This window comes from Oryctolagus cuniculus, chromosome 15 (assembly GCF_051225735.1).
Source record: "Oryctolagus cuniculus isolate XC-2025 breed Fujian yellow rabbit chromosome 15, ASM5122573v1, whole genome shotgun sequence".
NCBI lineage: Eukaryota > Metazoa > Chordata > Mammalia > Lagomorpha > Leporidae > Oryctolagus > Oryctolagus cuniculus.
The window spans coordinates 80,114,043-80,136,018 of record NC_142881.1 but is presented as its reverse complement, the minus strand read 5'-3'; the positions used below and the strand labels follow the sequence as shown (position 1 = coordinate 80,136,018).

Here is a 21,976-nt window from a genome sequence, read left to right as displayed (position 1 = left end):
AGCTCACAGGTGGTGGCTTAATCTGCTATGCCATGTAGCTCCCGAATTTTTATTTTAAATTTTATTGAAATGCAGTGAGAGAGAGAGAGAGAGAGGTCCTATCTATTAGTTTACTCCTCAAATGCCCACAGCAGCCAGGGATGGGCCAGGCTGAAAACCAGGATCCCAGAACTCAATCCAGGTCTCCCAACTAGTGGAGCCATTGCCGGCTGCCTTCCAAGAAGCTAGAATTGAGAATGGAGCTGGGACTCGGACCCAGATGTTCTGATCTGGGATGCGGGTATCCCAAGTGGCATCCTAGCCATGGTGCTGGACGCCAACCCCAGTATCAGTGCTTTAAATGCAGAGTGGGGGAGGGGAAGAGTCACTTTTTACCGCCCACCCCTCTGTGCTCTGTTTTCTAAGACAGTCATATATACGTATCAGCTATTCAAAAAGAGAAAAACACGATACATATATGCACTGAAGAGTGTCACTCATTTAAGTTATTGTGTCTGGTAAGGAAAAAAAATCACATTTTTCTTCGAAAGAAATAAAATATTTAGCTTGTTTTTAAAAATAGAGGAGTCATAAACCTGTTGTCAAGAGATGGAATCATTTTACTTCCATCAGCTAAATTATCGTGGCAATATTGGACACGGCATCTCATGGTGGAGACAAATGCGGAGTCAGCACTGATCTTCCCAGTTCCGTCTAGGTTTTTCCTGCAGAGACAGTGCTGTCTGGTCGGAGCTCCCGAATCACCATCCTCAGTCTGCACTGCCGACGTCACCTCCGTTGATCCACCAGCCCCCTTTTCTTGGGGAGCATGGTTGAAAATGAGGTTTTCCTTAAAATGCTCTAACCTCTTTCCTTGTTAATTCTCCACCCCCTGCCTGACTCTGTTCCCTCTTCCCTGTACCCCAGGCAGCTGTCCCAGCCAGCCCTGCTGACCTTGTGGCCCATGTCCCTGGCAGCATCTGCTTCTGTTCAGCTCCTGCAATGCCACATGTATGGGTGGTTGGCTCAGCAACACTGACTGACGCCTTGGTGGGGGGAGTGGCTGAGCTCTAGGCGGCATTTGAGAGCTTCACACTCTTGACCTCAGCTTTGTTTCACCCCTGCCCCCCTGCCCTATGCACCCACATCCTCTGGGTTTTGAGGGAAGAACCGGGCTGGAGCCTGCTTATGCAAGACAGGGCTGTATTGGAAGGATCCCTGGAGAGGCTGGGCTGTAGTGGCCTCAGGAACCCTCGGGCCTACCTCTGGTTCCTGTTCTTCCCTGGGCACCAGCTCCCTGCATTCCTTTCTTTGGCTCTGTTCTCCACGATGGACATGGACAGTGTCTGAGCTTTCTGCCTGCGATCTCAGCCACTGAAAGTGAATGGGCTTCTAAGACCCCAGTTCCAGGGAAGTGTCTCAATGGCCCAGAGTGGTCTAGGTAGGAGGGATCAGGCAAGAACATGGCAGCTCCCCCTACTGATGCCTGGATACAGGTGCGGACGTGCAGTTCCCAGCAGCTCCATGGACGCTGTCCCCTGCAGTCCCCGTGTGCTGGGGACCATGTGCACTCCTGGTGGAGGGGATTTGGGGGCAGGAGGTGGACTGGGAGACATGAACAGAGAGGAATGAGGTTCTCGCAGGAAGAATCCAGTGCACCAGGGCCCTGGGGGCTTCTCCAGCATGTCCTCCGCACGAGGTCATGGTTTCTGCTGGAGTCGCCCCTGGCTCCCGGAAGTTGGGCCGCTGCGGGAAGGAGTTCCTTCTCCACCTTCATGGGAGAGACTGCATGCTGGAAATGCTGCCTGCTGCCAGTTTAGCCTTTGCCAGCCCCCCTTCAGCCTCGGTGAAGTGCCTGCCCAGGAGAGCGTTGCCTGTCCCTGCTGAGAAGCCGCTGGGTGAGTAAAGTGACCACACTTTTGAGGGTAGAGGCCATTGCAGGAGCAGGACGCTGCCATACCCGGCTCTGGTCCAAAGCAGAGGTGGGGGGGTTGGTGCTGAGGGACAGCTGGCATCGGCTTCAGAAGGGCTCTTCTGATTCCAGAGAGGGCTGGTTCTGAAGGGAGGTCCAGGGTTGTGTGGTGAGACCATTGCAATTCACAGTAGTCCTGACAGCTGGGGTCTGCAGAACTGGGGTGGGGCAGGAACACCTGAGGCCACCCTCAGGGGGTCTCAGCTCCTCTGGCCTCCAGGGGGCTCCCTGCTCTTCTGGCCTCTGGCCTCTCTGTTTTCCTATGAAGGCCAGATGCCTGGGAAGGGGCTTTGAGAGCCCGCTGGGGTTCAGGCCATGGGCTGCAGCCCCCCTGTCTTGGCTGGAGACTGTGTGTCCCCAGGAACTAGTGCTCAGGGTAATTTGAGTCCCCAGTTTGCATAACCAATAGGGCCATTCTGGCAGCCTGTGCCCCCTTCCCTGTTGTAACCCCTCCCAGTGAGTGATGCCCGAGGCCCCAGACACAGTCCCAAGTGCCACCCAGCTCACTTTCCTTCTGGATGCTTTGAAGCAGCCACTGAGCCATTGGTTCCATCTGACCTATAATGTGCGCCCAGAACCCGCCCTGTTGCAGGTGCGCCTCTGATTCTCTCTTCTAGGGCAGTGCCAGATCCTCTGCTCACCCACCTTCAGCGTCCATTTCTCCCCATCCACCACTCTGCTGAGAGCCACAGAGTTCATCCTTGGGCCACACGGGACTTCCCTCCTAGGAATCCTCGCACTGCCTTCTGCACCGGGGTGGGGAGGGGTGGAGGCAACAGAGCACATCTCCCGGTGGCTGCAGAGGCTGCAGGCCTCTCGGGGCTTCCATGTGCCTGTGGAAGTCTGGGCATCACGTGACCTGGGTCTGGACCTGACCATCTGTGGGTCTGAGGCTGGGGGTGGGGTGGCCTACTGCCCAACTGACCAGATGTTGGTAGATAGGCAGGAGGCACATTTGATAGAATCCAATGCATTCTCGACGGAGGTGAGTGGGACTTGCTCTCTGTATGACCTGTGATGCGGGGAGTCATGCCAGGTGGGTGGCACTGGTCTGCCATGCCAGGTTCCAAGAGTGATGTGGCTGAGCTCTCAGTGGGCCCCTGTGTGCAAAGCGTGTATACAGTCGTCTCATTCCTCCCGCTCTGCTGGGCATCAGTGTCGAATGGGCCTTGGTGTGAGTCTGTGTCTGGACACGAGTTCAAGACTAGGTGTCAGATCAGCTGGTATCAGGTGGGGCAGGGAGGCGGGCTCTGAGAGCCCTAGAGATGCGGGGGCTGGGAGCGGGCCAGGGAGACCTTTAGACTTGGGCTCCCTGGAGGACACGTGGATGCCAGGCTGGGGGAGGAGCATCCTTTCTGAGGGCAGGGGAGGCAAGGTGGGGGCTGTCCTTCCCCAACCATCCCTAGTCCCTGTGCTCTGCACAAGTCATCCTCCTGGGACCCAACCACCAGGTGCCCGCCCACCTGGCTGTATGGCTGTCCCCCTTCTGACCACGGGGACAGCCCTCAGGGCAGCAGTTCCCGTGGGCTCCCCTGTGCTGGCTCACATGTGTGTGTGTGTCTTACAGATTGGATATGGATGCCCTGAGGTCCGGCAGGGCCCAGGAGCGAGCAGCGATCATCATGCAGTATGAGAAGGTATAGGCCAGGGTGCTGGGAGAGGAGGTGGGGCCCTGCCTCAAGTACTGTGCTTGTGAGAGCCAGACCCCACCTCCCTGGGGACACAGCGGGAGGGTGGCTCAGCTTCCCCCAGTGACTGAGACCCGGACTTCTCACCTGGGTCCCCTCTCCCCTGCAGGGTCCCCATAAAGGGGCCCAGTTTCAGCTGGGAGAAGAGGACGACGAGAATGGAGTCCACATCCCAGACAAACTTGGATTCCTGTGGTGAGTCCTCTGCACCCCGATCCACCCAGGGGAGGCACCAGGGTCAGAAACCCCACCATTAGGTAGCACACCTGCCCCCAGGCCCCCTCCTTGATCCAAGCTGTTGTCACAGTGCAGGCACTGGTCAGTGTGTGGCCAGAGCTGATGACCCAGTGAGTGAATCCAAACTGCAGGCAGAGACAGAGCTGGACATGGGGCAAGCACAGGGCACTCTGCCTCTGAGGCCTCTGTTCATGCTAAGTAGAGGGGGTGGCTTGAGGGTCCTGCCCTGCTCCTAGGGGACACAACCGGGCCATCAGCATTCCAGAGCTGTGTCCACAGGGATGGGGCACCAGCCTAGCATCTGGCGGTTGTCCAGGAGGTACCTGGGTCTCAGGGGCCAAGCTAAAGGCTTTTTAAGGCCTGGCCTGAGGGACGGCCAAGGGTGTGACCTCAAGGCTCTGAACCTGCCTGCAGGCTTCCCCAGTACAGACCGGGGCAGAGGGGTTTGCAGCTGAGGGCCCAGCCCCCGGATCTATGCTGGGAGGAGCAGGCCTGGGGGCAGGAGGGAGACTTGGAGACTGTCCCCACAGATATCAGAGAGAGAGGCCCCGTGGCTGGAGGGTGGGTTCTGTTGACCTAGAGGGCTGGAGCCGTCTCAGGCCATCTCTGACGCAACTCAGAAGCCCACTTTAGCTCGGGGATAGGGGTTTCTGCCTCCATGTTGTGCCAGAACCTGGAGAAAAAGCAGGAGCCGAGTGGTGGAGAGATGGCCACAGTCCAGGCTGACAGAGGAGGGTGAGGTGGGGGCAGGCACCGCAGGCAGCCAGTAATGTGGGGGAGGGTGGATGGGGGGACCCTGGGGGTGTGGTGGTCCCAGGTGCTTCGAGTCCCAGCTGCACACTCACAGCACTGGCAGCAAGGGCTCCTCCCTGGCCCTGGGCTCCCTGTGCTCACGGTCACAGCCCCTGCTGGGTGTCTGCCTGTAGCATGGCTGCCCCCACCATGCCCTTCTCTGTGCCCTGGGCTGCACCTCAGCAGGGTGAGGAGGACACGGGTCCTGTCCCAGCCTTGCTGGGGAAGTGGACCATGCTTGGTTCAGTGCCCATTCTCATGGTGTTGTCTCTCTTGCCTTTCAGTAAGCAGAAGCCGCCCAGGCATGGATGCCTGGCAGTGCAATGGGTAAGCTGACCTTGGCCATGGACTCTTCATCTAGGAGGCAGAACTAGCAGGCCTGTGGGTATGGGCAGTGCTTAGGGGAGTGCCATATGGTCCTCCAGGGACAGCAGTTCCCAGGAGATCTGTTGAGGCCCACATGTCCCAGTGCAGGCCTACAGCTCTGTGGTCCCCGCCTGTGGGCCACTGGTGACCCACTTGCCTGGATGAGATGGGACTGGCTTGAGGATGACTTGTCCTGTGGGCAGAGCCCAAGCCCCTGAGGCTCCCCTAGTTGGAAGGTCTGGGTGCCGTGGTCTGCCCCTTTGCTGGCTCCTCCCAGCTGAGTTGTCCACAGGCTCCTGAGCTGCACCTGTGTCCTCTCTCAGAGGACACTGCTGGGCTCACACCATCCTGTCTCCATTCCCAGCGTAAACATCAGGAGGGCCGCCGACTGCAAAAATGGAACAAGATGCTGTGAAATTTCACAAGTACCGCAGCAGTGAGAAGGTGCCTGGACCTGAGGGCCCCTGGGGACCACTGGGGGTGGAGTTGGGATGGACAGTGCCCATCACTGTGCCTCTCAGACACAACTGTCCTGCCCTGAAAGGACACAGGTCATCTCAGCACCATGCCCATGCACCCAGGACACTGTCACAGTAGAAGATCCAAAGTCTCACCTGGGGCCACTCCCAGATGCAGGGCAGGCACAGTTCCCAGTGCCCTGTAGGGGCACTTAGTGCACGACAGAGCCTGCACTGAGCCCTCGGCCCTCCTCTCACTGTTGGGTCAGGAGGCCCAGGTCCAGGCAGATCTGGGGACACAGCACAGAGCCCAGGGCTCCCCTTCCTGCTGTCTCACCCTGCGCTCCCCCCCGACAGAGGGCCTGGGGCGGGTCTCACCAGAGCCTCCTCTCTCCTGTAGTTCCATCGGAGAATTGACAAAGGCATCCCCGCCCAGGTGCGCGGCAAGGTGTGGGCCATGATGCTCTCCGTGGATACCAGGAAGGCCCAGAACCCTGGCAAATTCGAGGTATGGCTCTGCGTGCAACCTGAGGCAGGCCGACCCGCTCGGGCCTGCTCAGGAGCGCAAGGCTCCCGTGTGGTGGACAAGTAATGCCAAGGAGGAGTGGTCATTTGGTTGGGGCCCCCACCCAGCCCTCCCCTCTGCCTCATCCACGTCTCCCCAGAAGCCTCCTCCATGTCTCCCCACACACAAATGGGCCTGGACACAAGGATCCGGTCAGGGCCACAGCCCTCATCCCTGTGGTCCTGCCTTGCCTCTAGGCCCAGGACTGTCCAGTGCCATTGTGCTGGGTCCTGAATGGATAGAGACGGCCTGGAATGAGGTGGAAGTCCTGTGTGCTAGGGCCCTCAGCTGGCTCTGTCCCAAACAGCCCTCCCCACACCTGACCCTGCTTGTGCATTTGTTATGCTCGCCGGGCCCTGCCCTCACCTGGGCCTCCTCATGCCTGGCCTGGCTTCAGCTCACCCAGCCCCCACCAGGCCTGCTGGTTCCATCGGTCAGAGTCAGCTCTCAACTGCTTCTGGGAATGAGGGCTGATCCATCAGAGGGCTGGCCCTGGGCTGTCACCTCCCTGGCTGACATCAGGGAGCAAGGAGCAACTGAGCCGCCAGCCCCGCCCTCGCCCAAGTTTTAAAGTGGGGGCTGCCCCTGGGGCCAGCTCCAAGTCCAAGAAGGGTGTCCACTCTCTTGATGGAGCTGGGGCTCTCCTGCAGGGGGCAGCCCTAAAGGCTGGTCAGGGTGAGGCTGACTCCTGTCCTGTGGGGCCTGAGAGCCCAGTGAGGAGGCTCGGAGGCCTGATTCAGTCTCTCCTGCTCTGGGAAGGCAGAGGTAGCACAGAAGGACATTGGCAGAGTCCCTGGCCTCAGGCTGACTGTAGCAGGTCCTCAGTGGCCCCTCTGCTGGGCACAGGGGTGGCGTGGACACTAAGGCGAGTGGGGAACCCATGACCCTCCCTGGAACAGGGGAATGAGCTGCTCCCAGGGGAAACTCTCCCTGCCAACCAGAAGGGCTGATGTGGCTTTGGGGTGCTTGTGTGGCAGTGGGGGTTGGCTCGTCCTGAGGCCGGCCCCTCCCCCTCGGCCCTGCCCTGCAGGAGATGAAGGAACGGGCCAGGTTGTGCTCAGATCAAGTCCAACAGATCGATGAAGAGGTGGCATGCACGTTCAGAAGTCACGTGATGGTCTGAGAGAGATACAGAGCCAAGTGAGGCCTCTGGGCTGCAGGGGCCCCGGGGGAGGGAGGTGCAAGGTTCCTGGGACACATGGGGGCCTGGGAGAGACGTGGACCCAAACCTAAAGCATAATTGCTCTAGGACAGAAAAAAATGGATCCATGGCCTTCTATTTATACTGAACAGTTTGCTTTCCCAAACACACTTTGGTGGGAATGAAATGAAAAGGAACACAAGGGGAGACAGTATTTACAAAATACAGAAAATGAAGTTTGTAAATCTCAATAATAAGAAAGCAAATGAGGGTTCCCTGCCCTGACATGGGCCAAGGCTCAGGAGGGCCCCTGCATGGTGGCACACACAATTCTCCTACTCAACAATGAACACACGCTTAGCACCTAAACCACAACGGGGCACCAGCGCACAGCTGTGAGAAAGGGGGAACTAAGACCACTGAGGATGCCAGGTGCTGGGGACAATGTGAGGTGAGTGCCACTCTGGTTCATTGCAGGAACAGAGCACAGTGGCCCAGGCCCTCGGAGGCACCCAGGGCCATTTCTCACAATGAGAAACACACACCTTCCACACGAACCCCCAGCACACAGGCACATGTACACAACCACCAGAACAGCTGAGTGCATAAAACCCTCACCCAGGATTCAGGGTTGTGTTCACAGTCACTGGACGCAGGACTAGCCTGCATGATGCTCAGTGGGGAAACGGATAAGCAACCCGTGTCACAGCTGAATCCTAGAACGGGATTCAGTGAGAGGCAGGACGAGGCTCGGCCCTGGGCTCACCTGGATGCATCTCAGGTGCATCCTGCTAAGAGAGGAAGCGTCCCTCAAAGGCTACACGTACTGTGATCCACTCACAGTGGTGGCCACGGGCTGGGGGAGGTGGGGAGTTTGGCCACAGAGGCTCATGGGGAACACATAGGCTACAGGAGCTGCTCCCTACCAGAATGAACGTGCATGGGAGGCTGACTCTCCACGGCTTAGACCCACGGGACTGCACCTCCCACAGTGGGACGCTCACCTCTGCAATGAACACCCACCTGGGGAAACGAAACTGCACATGACTGCACCCTGGGAGATGTGTGTGTCCCTGCAGGCAGCGCTCACCCACATGGTGGACCACACGCAGGTGCCCTGATGACGTCACTGCTCATGAGCAGAGTATCACGGGCCCTGCGTGTGGCTGTCAGGCTCTGTTAGGCAGAGCCACACTGAGAGCCTCAGCAGCACAGAACGCACAGCCTCTGTCGTCTCTCTTCCAGACAACGCTCCTTATTTGAGGTGCTCCTCACATACTCGATGTACAACCCCGTGAGTATTCTGCAGTAACGTTCCAAGGTCATATCCAGAGCTGTCCATGCAGGGCGCCCTTGGTCACAGAGATCCTAGCTGGGTTGAGGGGGCCTCTCTAATCCACAAGGCAGAGACTGAGGGGTAGAGTTCAAGCTCATGGCCTCCTTGGCCCCAACCTCAAGTTCTGGGGCAGAACGGAAGCCTTCTCCTGGGCTGGGCTCTGTTCTGGCCCAGGCAGGCCTTACTATGGTGCTTCTTCCTCACATCTGCAGTGGGGCCCAGCAGGGCACCTGTGCAGCAGAGAGCTCCAGAGGCCGTCACGGGTGTGCAGTCTGCACTCCCCCACAACATTCTTCCCCTTTCTGACATCTGGGGTGGGGCTCATACCTCTTCTTAACCCTGCACAGCCTGCGCTCAGACCCTGCAGGATTCTCTCCAGGAACTTTGAGAGCTGGTGTGTGCTCCAGTCCCTGAGATCCTGATACTCAAGGGGCAGCAGTGGGGCCTGGTGGTAATGCTCAGCTCTCCCAGGAGAGGTCACCCTTGCCACGTGAGATCATCCCAGCCAGGGAGGTCCCTCTGATGTGTTTTGTGTTCTTCCAGGAATTGGGCTACAGCCAAGGCCTAAGCCACGTGGCAGCCCTGCTGCTGATGTGGCTGAGTGAAGAGGATGCTTGTTGGGCACTAGTCCAGCTCATGGAGGACAGCCAGCATGCGATGCATGGTGGGTGATGGGTGTGGTGGACGTGGTCTGTGCAAGTGCAGGGATGGGCATGCAGACAAGTGACTGGGACATTGTCCCTCACTGGCTGCTGCGTGCATAGTGCAGTCTCCCTCAGAATGCTTTCTTAGAAGCCAGGGCCGGCAGAGGGCCCAACACCAAGCCATACCCCTCACTTCCCATCACACAAAGGTCCTGTGCCTTGTCTTTGACAAATGACCCTTAGGTCTCTACTGGCCTTACTGCTTCACATCTCTACTCAGACTCCCACCCACTGAGCCACACCCTTGCAGAAGGAGCATCCATTCTAGGGTGACCCCTCCTCACCCTGAGTGTCCAGATGGCCCTGAGGCACCCAGTTTGACTGCAGTCCGCCCAGAGTTCACCTTAGCCTGCCCTGGGCTGTCAGCTGTACCCCCCTTCCCCTGATACTCCCCTGCCTGTTAGAGCCTCCCCTGACCCTCCGTGTTCAGAAAGACCCCACCCCAAGCCTTTGGCTTTCCAACCTTCCTGAGAAGACACTCTGAATGAGGGCTGGGGGGTTGCTATTACACAGATTTCTACACACCAGACTCCCCAAAACTGGAGCGATTCCAGCAACACCTCGGAGATATCATGCATCGCGTGCTCCTCTCCCTGGAGAAACACCTGGTAAGTAAACATCGCCTTTCTCCCCTTGGGGGCTCTGTGCTGAGGGAGGGGAGGACAGAGAGGGGTCCTGACTGCTTCCTGGGCCAGGGGAGGCTATGTCCTCACCAAGGCTTTCCTTGGTTACTGGGGTCCACGGAAGCTCGGGTGCTGGTTTGCTTTCCAGCACTTGGTCCCCCAGAGTTTGTGTAGATTGAAGGGAGATGCTGTCCCCAGGGCAGAGTGGACTGAGGGACCTGTGTTTCCTCAAGAACCTGCATGGCTAGGAGAGGGGATGCACCTGCTGCTGGGCTTCCTGCACCCAAGGGCTCTGCAACAGGGCACAGATTAGAGCGAGTTAAGCCTGGGCCCTGGGCCCTGAGCCTCCTCTGCCTTTGCCTCTTCTCAGGAGAAGGAGGGTGTGTGCCTCAAGGACTACACCGCCCACTGGTACATCCAGTGCTTCCTGGATGGGGTAAGTGCCCCAGGGACCCCTTGCCAAGGGAAGCTCCTGCCCCAGTACCTGGCTCTCTTGACCTGGTGGCCTCTGACTCTGAGCTCCCCCAGCCCCAATAGACACAGGAGGGAGCCTGCTGTGCAGACCAGGCAGGCCCTGTCCTGCTGAGGGTGGTCCAAGCTGAGGCTGAGCCTCAGGGACAGCAAGGAGGGGACAGGTCCCACCAGGACCCATTCTGAGAGCTTGGCAAAGGCCAGAGCCCTACAGTGAGAGGCAAGAGATCCATAGACCTTGGGTGGCACAGGCTAGTTTCTGCACAGCCCAAGGGCTGAACCATCTACCAGGTTCATGGGAGTCTGGGATTCCAGTGTGGCTTCCAAAGTGTGCAGAGCAGTCTGGGTGGCCCCAGGGTCCTGGATAGGCCTTGGTGCTCTTTCTCTCTGGGCTTCTAGGACACAGCTAGGATGGCCTGTGACACCACACACCCACCCACTGTGGGCCCTGCTGAGGCCCTGATGCGCGGGGTCCTCCAATGCCTCTGTCCCCCAGGTGCCCTTCCCCCTGGAACTTAGGATGTGGGACATCTACATCCTTGAGGGCGCACACATACTCACCATCATGGCATACACCATCCTCAAGGTCCATCGAAGTAAGTCCTCAGGGCCATCAGAGGCCATGGTGCTGGGGATGGAGGACTTGGGGGGTTCTCATGCTTGGCCTGGGTGAGCAGAACCTGGGCGAGGGACGAGTTTTCTGAGTTCTTGGCTGACTTAGGGGGCTCTGAGAATCCTGTTTCATCCCCAACAGCAAAAACTCAAAGTCCACAGGGAGAAGTGGCCAAGGTCATTGCCCAGGAAAAGTGGCCCCTGGTCAGTCCCCTCTAGTGCTTGACACTCATGGGTGTCCAAGGGGGTCTGCAGCCCATGTCTGGTGCAGGGACAGGGATGGAGCAGCCACCATGGCTGCGCCATCCCTATGGCGCCTCCCAGCCTGACACCCACCCCCATGTCTAGAGCCCGTGGTGAAGATGTCCCGGGACCATATCCAGGAGTTCCTGCATGTGCTCCTTCCCCAGTGCCTGGCTCTCTTAACCTGGTGGCCTGTGACTCTGAGCAGGGCTGAGCTCCCCCAGCCCCAGCAGACACAGGAAGGAGCCTGCTGTGCAGACCAGGCAGGCCCTGTCCTGCTGAGGGTGGTCCAAGCTGAGGCTGAGCCTCAGGGCCAGCAAGTGGGGGACAGGGCCAGGGTCAGGGGTTGCAGCAGGAACAAGGATTGGAGCAGCCATGGTGGCTACGCCATCCCTAGGGCTCCTCCTAGCCTGATGCCCACCCCCATGTCTAGAGTGCCTGATGAAGATGTCCAGGGACCACATCCGGGAGTTCCTGCAGGTGACCCTGAAGCAGGCCTGGTCACTGAGCGAGGATGCAGTCATCAGGCAGCTGCGGGCCTCCATGCGTGAGCTGGGGAAGCTCCAGTGCCTCCTGCCTCCCGAAGGTGAGTCCAGCACACGGCCCCGTCCCATTCTCCATTGGGGGAGTCAGTAGTGGGAGTGCCAGGCCCTGGCAGCCCCACCCAGGGACTCACCTCTTCCTAGTCCTCCTTGTCCTCCCCGGGCTCAGCAGTTCTGCTTTCAGGAGCTTCTGACAGCATGGCCTGGCGGGGCCTCGGGCAGCTTCCCTGGATCCTCCTGCGGGGTGGTCCAGCCGGCACTGGATCCCCTTCAGCCATCTGAGGACCCCTGGAAGGCCCACGTGCCCTGAACCCAGTAGTGGGGGCCGAGTCCACTCCTGTGAGCAGGGTGGGCGCAGAGGCAGGCGCTGGGGGCTCCCATGGCAGAACCCAAGTGCAGCTGAGTGTATGCTCTGCAGTCCTAGCCTCAGGCCAACAGAAGTCAGCAGGACCCGGAGCAGCGCTGGCCTCTGGGCTCTGGTGGGGAGGGGTCTCCGTGCTCGTCCCCTGCTGATACTGCCACCAAGGACCTGAGATCCTGGGTCCCCATGCAGAGCAGAGATGGGTTTGTCCCAGCTCTAGGGGCTGGCAGTGGGGGCCCAGGTGTAGGTTGTTCAGGCACTAGGGAGGCCCCACTGTGCTTCCAGGTGCTGCTTCCCCTGGGTGCTAGTGGGACAGAAGCATTGACAGCCCAATCTCACCGGGAAAGGGACAGTGGCCCAGGGTCAGAGGACACAGGGCACCACTGCCACCTCTTTAGAAACTGCATTCCCTGTCCCGGAGGGCCTGAACCAGACTCCATGTCTGCCCCACAGCCCCAGCTCTCACCCCCATCATCTTAGGCTCAGTTCCCTTCCTACAATTCAGGAGGGACTCAGATGCGGGTAACTCAGCCAATGCACTGTTAGGGCCCAGGATTTCAGGTGGGGTAGGTGATGGGGTCCTGCATTGGTGCCTCCAGTCCCCAGAGATGAGAGAGTGAGGAGGGGGTCTCAAGGCCTGTCCAGTCTGTGCGCTTTGGGGGAAGAACCAGAGGTGTCCCTGTCATTCCCATGGCCCAGGCTGCATGCACCATTCCTTCTGTGGCCAGCAGGCTGGAGGTGTCCTGAGCATCACACCGAGCAATGGGGACCCCAAGAGTCAGGGCAGGGCAGGCACCCTGCAGGCCAGATGGTGGCTGTACAGAAGCAAAACCCATCTGTTCTTCCAGCAAAACCAACAGAAGATGGCAGCCCGGCCCTGCAGGTGCCGCCTGGCTCTCAGGAGCGCACTCCCCCACCAGTGTCCCTCAAGACCATCGTTGAGGAGAGCAAAGGCTGCCACCCTGCTGCTGCAGCTCCCAGGAGCCAGCGGGGGCTTCAGCTTCTGTCCCCGAGGAGACCGGTCCTCTCGGATCTGCCGTCCAGCCTGACTCCAAGCAACACACCAAGGAGGAGAAGGGCAGTCGTGGCGAGAGCAGCACACAGCCCCACGGCCCGGGCTCCTCCACGGGGGCCTCAGGGTCAGGGGGCACTGCCCACCTCTCGGGCCCACAGTGTTCCTGGGTAGATGAGCCAGGCCCCCTCTGGCGCTGGACTTCCCTGACCAAACTCTACATGACCTTCAAATATGACGACTCCGACTCTGACGACGAGGAGTACTACAACGGCCTGGAGGAGCAGGAAGAGGAGGAAGAGGAGGAGGAAGAGGAGGAAGACCAGGCTGCCGAGTGCCCTGCGTCTCCCTGGCCAAAGCTGCTGCGGGACCTGGGATTCATCCTGCCTGAGACGATTTTTGAAGAGGACAAGGAGGGAGGCTATGAAGATGGCGCCTCCCCGGAGCCCTCATCCCCAGCCCTGTCTGTGAAGTCCTCAGAGTCTCTGCGTGGCCCAGGCCTCTCGGCCCCACAGAGCTTGCAGAGCAGGGGAGACCTGTCCTGATGGGCGGGCCTCCCACATCTCAGCCCGCCTGTCAAAGGCGCTTTCTGGCCCCTGGAGCTGGGTGGCCAGCAGGGTCTCAGGGCCCCTCCCCCACCTGCCTCAGAGCCCCTGGATCCCGGGCCCATGCAGGCTGTGCCAGCCCTGGAAGCAGGGCTGAAGATGCCCTCCCTTCATGGGAGCCCATGCATTCTGGGGATAGTCACGGGTGGGAGCCTGCAGGAGCCAGTCCCGCGCTGGGAGACCAGGCCTGTGTGCCCTCCCTGGCTCGAGGCCTCCTTGCTGCCCACTCCATGGAGGAGCTGGATGTGTGTGGGCACCTGGAGGGGAAGAAGAGCCCACCAGCTGTCCAGCTCAGACGGGCCAGAAGCCTAAATTGTCTAAGCACAGCGGCCTCCCCGATGGACAAGGCTCCTCTCCGGAGCTCCTCTCCCCCTACCTGAGGCCTCACCCTAGCTGAACTCAGCCAGACGCCTAGCTTCTCTATGCCCAGTGACCTCCCTGATTGACAAGGTTCCTCTCTGGAGCTCCTCTCCCCCTCCCTGAGCGGCCTCACCCTGGCTCATCTCAGCCCAAGGAGCCAGCCCACTGCCACAGTTGCTATGGGCACCCTCAGAGCAGATGAGGTAGGACACAGACCCAGGCACCTGTGGGCTGCCATGTACCCCTCCCGCCTTCGTGAGGGAACCCGGGAACTTCTGCCCCCTTGTTGATTGTATACTAAATTGTTTATTTCAGAATGTATTTGATTTTGTGACCCCTGGAGCCGAGCTGCCACACAGGGTCCCTGAGTCCCTTGCAAGGGACTGGAGGTGCCACAGCCACCAGATGCAGGCAGAGACCTGGCTCAGGGTGCTCCATCAGTTCCTGAGATTGACCTGTGCCCAGCGTGGACCAAGGGAGGACCAGAGGAGCAGCAATGGCTGGGTACATGTGGCCTTTGGGACAGTTCAGGAGTGTGGGTCCAGCCAAGGGACCAGGCCCATGATCACCTCTGTGCACTGTCCTGGGTGTGTGGGCACCAGGTTCCCACTCTTCTTCCCTCTCTGCCTTCCATCCTCCCTGCCCCATCTCACAATCCAGCATCTCATGGCCTGAGCCTGCGAGAGGACCCCAGGGCACTTCTGACCACACACCAGGATGCCAGTGGGTGGAGGCAGCCCCAGAATATCCAGGTAGTCCTGGTGGCACACCTGGCTGGCCAGATGCCCACATGCCCTCTAGCAGCTCAGGCCTCCTGGGCTGCTGTCACAGTGGGTTCAGCTTCTCCAGGTCATGCTGTCACTAGGGGTCATTAGCATGGAGAATGTGTCCCCTGACGTTGGGAGAAGAGACTCCTGGCTCAGAGGCTCCTGGCCTGGAGGCTCCAAAGGGAAGGAGTCTGGAACCCTGCCTTGGGCAGAGATAGCATCCCACTTCTCCAAGGGTCCCAGACACTTGTAGCCCCTACCTCAACCCACACGACCTCCAAAAGGCGACTAGGCCCTGTTCATCAGAAGCCACCTGGGTCATCCCAATGGGGCAGGTTAAGCCATAGCCATTTTCCCCTGGGTCTGGAAGGCCTAGGATTCTCTAGCTGTTGAGTCTGGTTTGGAGTTGACCACTCTGTACTCCGTTCTCAAATGAGCCATGGCTGTGTCAGTGGCAGGACCCCAAGGGCTCAGAATCGCTGGTCCCCACAGGGTGCTTTTTGCAGAATCACATTGAGGCCAAAATCTGATGAGATAGAGGGTGACAAGTGGCTACTGTGCTGATGACTCATCTCTCCAGGGTGGGGAGCCACAGCCATGGGCCAGTCCTGAGCCTGCTCCGTTCTCCAGTGCTCAGGGCTGGTCCTCTTGTTCCTGGGAACCATAAGGCCATATTTTGGAGTCTTCACCAGCTTCTTCTGCTCCTTATCTGGGGGAAGATGTGAGCCCGATGATGAGCTTGCAGGCAAGGTTGCTACAGGGCGGGCAAAGTGGATGGGAAGGCCCCTGTCTAGGTCAAGCCTGTCCTGTGCTCCCTGCTCTGCCCTGGCTTCCTGGGTGGACCGCAGTGTACTCAGAGATGTGCAGGCATCCACCTGTCCAGGCGCATGCCCTAAACAGTGTTACTAATGGGAACGCACACCTAGAGACTTTCCTGGTGCCTATGGCCTCGAACCATCCTCCCCTGGTCAGCCATGTGCAGGGTGACCTGCAGGCATGCATCTCCATTGAAAGCCACCTGCCTTTGGTGACAGTCCTTTGCCCTCTCCTGGAATGGAGATTTCACTAACCTGGTGCTCTTTCTTAAGAAGACTTTCTCCATTGTATCACTTTGCTTTCTTGTCAAAAGTCTGATAACTGTATTCGTGAAGGTCTTTTCCGGGGTTACCATTCTGACTCTCACCAGTTCCACATTGCCATGATTGGCTGTCTCTTAAGTTAGTGAAGCTGTGACACGTCAGTCCTCCAGTGTGTTCATCTTCAATTACGGGCGGTGGGATCTTCGGGGTATCTTCTTCCCCACATACATTTTAAAATCAGTTTGCTAATTGTAAAACATCTTGATAGGATTTTTTTTAAAGATTTATTTATTTTAAAGAGTTACACAGAGAAGGTGAGGAAGAGAGAGAGAGATAGAGAGAGAGAGGTCTTCCATCTGCTGACTCACTCTCCGATTGCCCACAACAGCTGCAACTGTGCTGATCTGAAGCCAGGAGCCCCAACCTTCATCCGATTCTCTCATACAGATGGTAGGGGCCCAAGCACTTGGGCCATCTTCTACTGCTTTCCCAGGCCGTAGTAGAGAGATAGATTGGAAGAGGAGTAGCCGGGACTCAAGGCAGGATCTATGTGGAATGTCAGCAGCCGCTACGCCACAGCGCTGGAAAGACTGCGTTGGTCTATCAAATGAAGAAATACAGATATCTTGGCTAGATTAAGTCTTCCAATCCATAACCATAGAATTTGTCTCCAAATGTTTAGTTCTTCCTTGAGATATTTTTTAGGAGCTTTGTGGTGATCCTCATGGAGATTTTACATATTTTGTTGGAAGTATACCTAGATGTTTCATTTGTTTTGCTACAGAACATTTTTTTTTAATTTCCATGCATAGTTTTCTCATTAGATTCATTTTCCAAGAGCCCTCATATGTTAGTGTCGTACTTTTCTTATGTGCTGCTCTACACATCTCTAGTTCTGACTTGGTCTTGCTCATGCACTTGCTGATCTTTTTCTCCACACACACACCCACACACACCCACACACACCCACACATCCTCTTTCCTTCCTCTAGATTCACCATGGTGCCTCCCTGCATTGTAAGTAAAACGAAACAAAACAAATGTGTCCTAGAAGGCTCTGGTATGCTTCCTAGGACACTACCCCAGTACAAAGGAGAAGTGTCTCATTACTGCAATGAGTGGCTAGCTTTGGGGTGAACACACAGGAGTTCCATATGGCCTCCACTGACAACAAGCCAGGTCTCTCTAAAGACAAGTGAAGATGAAAAATCTAAGTTCCCTATTGGGCCTTGACACCATCCCAAGGAGGGTGCTGCGGTTCTTCATTTCTGAATCAAGAAGCTGGAAGTGTAGCTCCACACTTGGCCTTGTCTGGTGTGATAGGACTAACTGGGGTCTTTATGTGCAATCCAATGATTGCTGATTAAGTGATTTCTGTCTTGCTCGGCTGTGCTTTTCTTGATTCTTTGACAAGAGAAAGCAGGCTTTGGTTATGGCTTATTTTGTCTACACTTGTTGGGACTTCTGAAATGCTGGCTTCTTGAGGTCTCAGTCTGAAATATGTAAGAACAAAGGAAAGCCAGGAAATTCACCATTGTGTTATTTCTTGGGTGCTAAAGTCCCTAGTTGGTCTGCCTTCATTTCTATATCTTTCAGTATTCTTATCCTTGTTTTCTAAATAATAGCCAATTTTTTCAGTAATCATTAGTGGGAGTAATAAAGAAAGAAATACCTATTCCACATTCCAGAATCAGGAGCTCTAAAAAGATATTTTTTTAAAAAACATATACTACTTGATTACTTACTGAGGAGTTGACTCTACTTTTGCTTGGGTAGGAGAAAATATGCATGCTATAGCTTCAGATACAAGTTATGGTATCTCCCCAGCATGCAGTCCATCAGAGGAACTGGCCTTTAAGAGACTGTTCATTCTAGTGACAAAGTTAGATGGTTCCATTTCAGTGTTAGCAAAGCTGACTTTAAAAAAATCTTATATCACTCAGCATATGACATTTGTCCCTTTGGGACTGGCTTAATTCACTCAGCATAATGTTTTCCAGATTCCTCCATCTTGTTGCAAATGACCGGGTTTCGTTGTTTTTGACTGCTGTATAGTATTCTATAGAGTACATGTCCCATAATTTCTTTATCTAGTCTACTGTTGATGGGCATTTGGGTTGGTTCCAGGTCTTAGCTATTGTGAATTGAGCTGCAATAAACATTAATGTGCAGACAGCTTGTTTGTTTGCCAATTTCATTTCCTTTGAGTAAATTCCAAGGAGTGGGATGGCTGGGTTGAATGGTAGGGTTATATTCAGGTTTCTGAGGAATCTCCAGACTGACTTCCGTAGTGGCTTAACCAATGTACATTCCTACCAACATTGGGTTAGTGTCCCTTTTTCCCCACATCCTCGCCAGCATCTATTGTTGGTAGATTTCTGAATGTGAGCCATTCTAACCGGGGTAGGTGAAACCTCATTGTGGTTTTGATTTGCATTTCCCTGATTGCTAGTGATCTTGAACATTTTTTCATGTGTCTGTTGGCCATTTGGATTTCCTCTTTTGAAAAATGTCTATTGAGGTCCTTGGCCCATCTCTTAAGTGGGTTGTTTTTTTTTTAACTTTTATTTAATGAATATAAATTTCCAAAGTACGATTTATGGATTACAATGGCTTCCCCCCCATACCGTCCCTCCCACCCACAACCCTCCCCTTTCCCACTCCCTCTCCCCTTCCATTCACGGATGTTTGTTTTGTTTTTGTGGAGTTTCTTGATCTCTTTGTAGAATCTGGTTTTAACCCTTTATCTGTTGCATAGTTTACAAATATTTTTTCCCATTCTGTCGGTTGCCTCTTCACTTTCCTGACTGTTTCTTTTGCAGTACAGAAACTTCTCAATTTGATGCAATCCCAAATGTTAATTTTGGCTTTGACTGTCTGTGCTTCTGGGGTATTTTCTAGGAAGTCTTTGCCAGTACCTATATCTTGCAGAGTTTCTCCAATGCTCTCTAATAACATTACGCTGAGTGAATTAAGCCAGACCCAAAGGGACAAATATCATATGTTCTCCCTGATCGGCGACAACTAACTGAGCACCAAAGGGGAAACCTGTTGAAGTGAAATGGACACTATGAGAAACAGTGACTTGATCAGCTCTTGTCCTGACTGTTGATGTACAATGTAATACTTTATCCTTTTCAGTATTTTCTCTTTGTTTTGTTCTAGTACTATTGGTTGAACTCTGTATTAACACACAATTATTCTTAGGTGTTTAAATTTTAACTGAAAAGTGATCCTTGCTAAACATAAGAGTGGGAATAAGAGAGGGAGGAGATGTACAATTTGGGACATGCTCAATCAGACTTGCCCCAAATGGTGGAGTTAGAATCATGCCAGGGTATCCCCATACAATCCCATCAAGGTGGCATGTACCAATGCCATCTCACTAGTCCAAGTAATCAATTTCAGTTCACAATTGATCATAATGATAGGCCTAAGAGTCAAAGGGATCACACCAACAAGACTAGTGTCTGCTAATACTAGCTGATAGAATCAAAAAGGGAGAGAACGATCCATCATGGGAAGCGGGATACACAGTAGACTCATAGAATGGCAGATGTCCTAAATAGCACTCTGGCTTCAGAATCAGCCCTTAAGGCATTTGGATATGGCTGAAGAGCCCATGAGAGTATTTTAGGCATGGAAAACCAAGACACCCGGGGGAGGGGGCGGAAGAAGAAGAAGAAGAAGGCCTCAATGGAAGATCTCTGTGAGTGAGATCCCAGTGGGAAGAATGGGGCCATCAAAAAAGGAGGAGGTACCTTTCTCTGAAGGGAGGAGAGAACTTCCACTTTGACTATGACCCTGTCCGAATAAGATCGAAGTCGGCAAACTCAAAAGGCTTCCATAGCCTTGGCAACTCATGATTAGAGCCTAGGGAGATTACTGACGCCATAAACAAGAGTGTCAAATTGTTAAGTCAACAACAGGAGTCACTGTGTACTTACTTCTCATGTGGGATCTGTCCTTAATGTGTTGTCCAATGTGAAGTAATGCTCTAACTAGTACTGAAACAGTATTTTACACTTTGTGTTTCCGTGTGGGTGCAAACTGATGAAATCTTTACTTAATATATACTAAATTGATCTTCTGTATATAAAGATAATTGAAAACGAATCTTGTTGTGAATGGAATGGGAGAGGGAGTGGGAGATGGGAGGGATGTGAGTGGGAGGGAAATTATGGGGGGGAAGCCATTGTAATCCATTAACTGTACTTTTAAAATTTATATTTACTAAATAAAAAATATAAAAAAAACCTTTTATCAGTGATTCATGAACCTTCATTTTAACTTTCCAACCTCCCCACAAATGCTCCCAGGGTTGACTTGAGATGAGGTGGCTTAGTGGCTCTTGTCCCTACAGTAAATACCTAGGCTGTGACAGTCCTGCATCAACCTACCTGCCCCACCACCACCACACACACACCTCTGAACAACCCTTCCTCTCTGAGGACTGTACACATCTCTCCTATAATGTTCTCATTTTCTAAAAGAACACATTGGAGCATTTTGATCTTAGTTCCTTCATGAACTCGCTTCCATGATACCTGACATTTTCACAGGAAACTGGTCCCAGTCTCCAGGGAAAAGAAAGCTTGTTTGGTAGGAGACTGCAATGACCTTGCTGTCTCCTTCTCCATTCCCTTAACTCATTGCTTCTGATGTTTCAAACTCCAGTGAATGATGAGTCAGCCACAGTTACATACATTTTAACTTGGGTAACCCTACAGCAGAAATAGCACCAAAATGAGTTACTAATTCTGGTGAGTCGATAAGTAGAAAGAAAGGTAGGGAGTGGAGTGGGTGAATGTGAGGGCAGATGCTTAAATGGAAGACTGTGGCTGCAGGTGACTCTCAGAGAATTCTAGAAAGGTGACCTGATGAACAGAGAAATTGCTTCAATTTATGTTAGAGGACATTTCATTTCTAAACCAACATGCTTGCACAAAGTGACTTTCCATCTTGACATGAGCACAGACAATATTTGGAAAGGCAAATTTCAGGGGAATGTGATTTAATTGTTCATCAGATTAGGCCAGCCTCCAAAATGTCATTTGCTGCTCTCTTCTGCCAACTGGACCTAGTTTCACACTAAGAGGACTTTAATATCAGGGCCCAGGAAGATTGGCACCTTCTGAGATCTAAAGTGGCTCAAAGGGGATTTTCTCCTTGACACTTGAACTTCATCAGTTAACCTGCCTCTCTGTAGTTCTCCAACACAGGCATCACATGATGTATTTATTTTCCTGCTTCTTGCACCCTCAGCCTCAGAGAAAATCAACCAAATAAACAAAGAGTTGAGCTGCATTTTAACAGCATTTCCAGAGAGATCTTTCAAAGTTTATTTGATACTGGCTATGTTTATAACGTCACCTGTTATTTTCTTTCTCCTGTTTAGTTCCCTGGTAGCCTTAGATTTAAATATCAGGTGAGGGACTTAACATCCACCTCTGCTCCTCACGCATAAATCACAGCCACAAAACCCTTCATCCTTCTGTTCACCCCACCTTATAATGAGCTAAGAATGGGAAGGAGATGCAGCCTTCAGAGCCTGTCATGCTGTGACACATGAGCAGAAAATGCCATCTAGAGAGAGGCTGGGTTCTGTTCACAATAAACATTAATACAAAAGGAATACAAAGCCACAGTCTTGTGTCCTGTCTGCAAAGCATGCCTTTGTTTAATGTGTCTTTTTCATTAGGTTTCCTGAGCAAAGCAAGCTAGGACATTTAAAGTCAAGTTCATGCAAATGTTTAAGCAATGTGGCTAGGGGTCCCTGTCATGGAGACATTGACCAAGCTGTTGTCACCAAGTATTCCCCAGGCACTGGGGCAGCAGATGTGACTTTGGGCTTCTGCAAAGAGCAATTCAGATGCATCTTCCTCCATTGGAAAGCACAGAATCCAAGACTAAGTCATAGTGCTGGCATTAAAAGAAAATAAAATAAAATTCAAACACATTATACATAAACAGAAGACTGAACTTAGGTAGAAAATGTCCAAGCCCCAAACATGCTTTGAGTAAAGTCAATAAAAATCTCACAGAGCATGCAAAATAAGAGGT

The 21,976-nt window shown here is 54.2% G+C and overlaps 1 long non-coding RNA gene across 4 annotated transcripts in view; it reads right to left on the bottom strand.

The window, feature by feature from the left end:
- Positions 1-20,444: 20,444 nt before the first annotated feature.
- The window catches only part of LOC127486125 (uncharacterized), a 149,134-nt gene continuing 147,602 nt past the window's right edge, over positions 20,445-21,976 (bottom strand). The window contains exon 8 of one of the 4 annotated variants that reach the window (XR_016221061.1): positions 20,445-21,835. This is a non-coding gene — a long non-coding RNA (uncharacterized LOC127486125). The remainder of the gene's footprint in view (positions 21,836-21,976) is intronic. The other 3 variants (XR_016221062.1, XR_016221057.1, XR_016221056.1) reach the window with 3 other exon arrangements.